This window comes from Zalophus californianus, chromosome 1, assembly GCF_009762305.2.
Source record: "Zalophus californianus isolate mZalCal1 chromosome 1, mZalCal1.pri.v2, whole genome shotgun sequence".
NCBI lineage: Eukaryota > Metazoa > Chordata > Mammalia > Carnivora > Otariidae > Zalophus > Zalophus californianus.
In genome coordinates, this window is record NC_045595.1 from 163790652 (window position 1) to 163794704 (window position 4053).

Consider the following 4053-nt stretch of genomic DNA (forward strand, 5'->3'; position numbering starts at 1 on the left):
AGTATAGGGAAGTAGAAGTGTATAAATTGCCCCCTTTGTTTGTGCTCGGGGCTCAGACCTTTGGAGACCACTCTCCTCTGAGCCTGCCGGTGTTAAATAAACCTCCTCTCCTCCAAGATCTCTGAGTGCCACTTGCTTCTTCCATCGGGCGATCCAGTCCAGGTTCCCTAACAGTAGGACCCACAAGGTACACTGGAATTGCTGAAAGAAAGCCACTCTGACTGGAGTATAGAGAACAGAAAAGGAATTGTAATGTGAGTTGATACTGGAAAGGTCATCTGGGGCCAGACCAGGCAGGAGACTGTAGACTGCATTAGGAAACTTAGTCTTTATCTTAAAAGCAGTAGTAAACCATCCAATAGTTCTAAGAGAGGAAGTGGTATGATAAAGATTTCATTAGAAAGAAAGTATTTCTGAGAAGGCTGAAAGGAGGGAGCAGATACAAAGGCACCATCTCCCCATCCTCATCTCCTGAAGCAGGCTATAATCACCTCACAGATACAAATAAAAATCTTTACTTGGCTCTGGCCTCTCGTATCCTCCAGGCATCTCATAAATGAAAACCTAACTGAATATCAGGCCCCCAGCTGGTATCTGAGTAATAGGGAGCCATCTTAAGTCTGTAGGGAGCAGCGCATCCCATGAACTGAACAATGGTGAGTTTCCCTGCAAGAGCTATGGATCATTGACTAAGAGTTAATGCTAGGCTGTACTCATGCTAGGGAGCAGCTGCATTAGCAGGACCTCTTTCCTGAGCTTTCTTTGGATGTTTCAGACTCTGCTGACCCGATGGAAATGAAGTCCATAATTTCAGCCATGATCATTAACCCCCTGCTTTATGTTTTTACCAATCATTAACATGTCATTTGTGTTTGACTCTAAAGATAGGCTTTGAGCCCCGGGAACCAGGACTTCATTGCAATGGGGACCAAGTAAAAGGGGAAAATGGATGACAATTGCAATGACAAACTGTCCTGGTCACCTGTTAGAAAAAAAAAATATAGTCTCTTTCTAAACAATACAGATGGCACTAGGATTTGTATTATGGAAAAGTAAGGACATGTGCTGTTTCCTAGGAGGAAGAGTGGTTGTGATAGCTGAGAACTGTCACCATATCCTGTAGCTATTGAATACTTTAGGCCAAGGAAGAAAAACATGAAAATGTTTAGGAGATATCTAGCTTCAGCTCCCACTTGAGTACAAACCATGGGTTTAACATGAAGTTGTCGACATCAGTTGAATTCCTCAAGCATTGGTGATCAGGCACTGTACTACTCAGTCTCATTCCTGCCCAGATGATCTTTCTAACCATTTCTCCCTCCTTGTTTTCTAGTTATTGTCATCAAATGGCTTAAATCGATGCAAGCTCGCCATCCATGGTTTGCCCCATCTGTTCCCTTTGTGCTCTCCTAAGCTTGCTTTCTATGCCTTTCCATCCTTCCAGCCCCTGGCTAAGTTCTCCACCTCCACGGAGACTCCCCTGATGGCGTCTGCCCAAAGAGCATAGCCTCTCCTATGAACGCAGTAACCTGTATTCAGTAGCTGTGTACTTGTTGCAATGCTTTTATTATTATTATTAAAGTCTTCTATATTCTTTGCTAGTAAATCTCAACTCCCCAACTCAATGTAATCTCTTTGGTGTTGGATCCCTAGGGGAATCATATATTCACTGTTGTTTAATGAACAAAGTTTAAGTTCTCTGGGTCTGAGAGGTATCAAAATAATCTTTTTGCTCTCTTTGGTTTCAGGAGTGGGAATTTCATATCAAATATCATAACAGATCTTTGTTAATTTTTACCTTCTTTTTCTTGAGTTGTATACTTGGACACTAAATTTAATTTTCTCAAATTAATGTTGCTTGTAGCTTAAATCTGCTGTGCCTGTATGCTGTCATTTGTGTAATTTAAGTATGCTCTTAGTTATATATGCCTTCACATATTTTTGAAATTTCATAATATTTATATCATTTTATTTTAATAATTATATGGGAAGAATGTGGAATTGTTTATTAAATTATCTTTGGTTGATAAAGAATCCCCACATATTTATCTTGTTAATTAGGCTTTACTGGGTGTAAAATAATATGACTTGAAAATAATATAGATGTATCATATAGACCATTTAACATGAATAGTCATTAGTATATATCCATAAAAGAATGAGGAATGAATCAAAAGAATTAAAAAAGAAAAAAGTAGCATGATGCCTCAATAGTTATTAATACTAAGAGCTACTTTTATTTTGATTATGTATGTTATTTTTCAAATAACAAAATAAGCTTTACTACCTCAGAGTCTTTCATATGAGGCACACATTATTATAAATATTATTTAATTTCACTTAAAAAATTAACAATAAAACAAATCAAGCATCATTCACTCTTAACTTAGCAAAACAAGTTTTCTTTAGGTATAATGTAAAAATCCAGACCATAATGCTTTTCCTCCACTACAGAAAAAGCTCTTGTGTACACTTTTATATATCAGAAAATACATTTGATGGATGATCAACCTCATTTTTTAAATATATTTATTTTTCTACAATGTGCTAAAAATAGTTTCAAAGCTAAAAAGCATGACAAATCGCATCTGTTTCTTATTTGGAAAAAGGCTTTTGCATTATTGCATTTTTACACAATTGTCATCATTCAAAACTACTTTTCCTTCTAGTGAACAACACTTGTCTTTATCCATGTGTCAGCTGCTGGCAGAGCTGACATATTATTTGTTGGCTGATTTCCCATATGCGTTACCTTTGTGTACTGTTCCTTCTTTGTTTAATAACCCACTGTATATTTTATTGTGACCTTACTAAGAGCAGGTCTTTGTTGCATTGTTAGGATATAGAAAATTCCACTGAAAATAGTATAAAATAATGCCCTGGAAAACCTATTTTTATCCATGGAATTTAAATCACTTGATATAAATCTCGTTATTCTGAAATACAGACGATGGTAAAATCTGAACTTTATTTTTTGATATTAAAAAGTGTATCAGGGCACCTGGGTGACTCAGTTGTTAAGCGTCTGCCTTCGGCTCAGGTCATGATCCCAGGGTCCTGGGATCGAATCCCACATCGGGCTCCCTGCTCCACGGGAAGCCTGCTTCTCCCTCTCCCACTTTCCCTGCTTATGTTCCTGCTCTCGCTGTCTCTCTGTGTCAAATAAATAAAAAAAATCTTAAAAAAAAATAAAATAAAATAAAAAGTGTATCATATACAAAAAAGCAGACACCTAAATTAACATAGTCCGGAGGATATAGATTTAAAAGTAATTTGGCCCTTTTCCGGCGGTGACGACCTCCCCACGAGAACATGCCCCTCGCGAAGGATCTCCTGCACCCGTCCCCGGAGGAGGACGAAGGAGGAGGAGAAGAGGAAGCACAAGAAGAAGCGCCTGGTGCAGAGCCCCAACTCCTACTTCATGGACGTGAAGTGCCCCGGATGCTACAAGATCACCACCGTCTTCAGCCACGCGCAAACGGTAGTTCTGTGAGTCGGCTGCTCCACCGTGCTCTGCCAGCCCACAGGAGGGAAGGCCAGGCTTACAGAAGGATGCTCCTTCAGGCGGAAGCAGCACTAAAAGCACCCTGAACCAAGATGAGTGGGACACTCTCCCAATAAACAGATTTTGGATAAAAAAAATAAATAAATAAAAGTAATTTGGCTAGTTTTCTGAGAAATGGGGTTAAGGTTGAGGAATAATTATAATTAAAATGGAAGACTCTGCCTCTAAACATACACATTAGATTGTGCCCAACACCTTCAGATGTTTTATCCTTCTGATAACGCACAACAGAGGAAGGAATATCTAGCAGCCTGTTAACTACTCTCTCTGAAAGCTGACATTGGATATGGGAGTGTACTTGGCAGGGGAGTCTTGCTGTTTTTAAAATTAGCAGTCTGTGAAGTGAAAACTGAACTGCATTATGTGATAGTAGACCAAAGTGGCATTCTACCATAATCTCAAACTTCTTTGGGACAAAATAGTATTTCTTGGCCTTGGTTTGTGTTTCTACAGAATGAAAGATTTCATTTATATTATTCTAAGATCTT

General features: G+C 38.7%; 1 pseudogene; it reads left to right on the forward strand.

The window, feature by feature from the left end:
* Window positions 1–3312: 3312 nt before the first annotated feature.
* On the forward strand, window positions 3313–3642 carry LOC113917840 (annotated as a pseudogene).
* The last annotated feature ends 411 nt before the right edge of the window (window positions 3643–4053 follow it).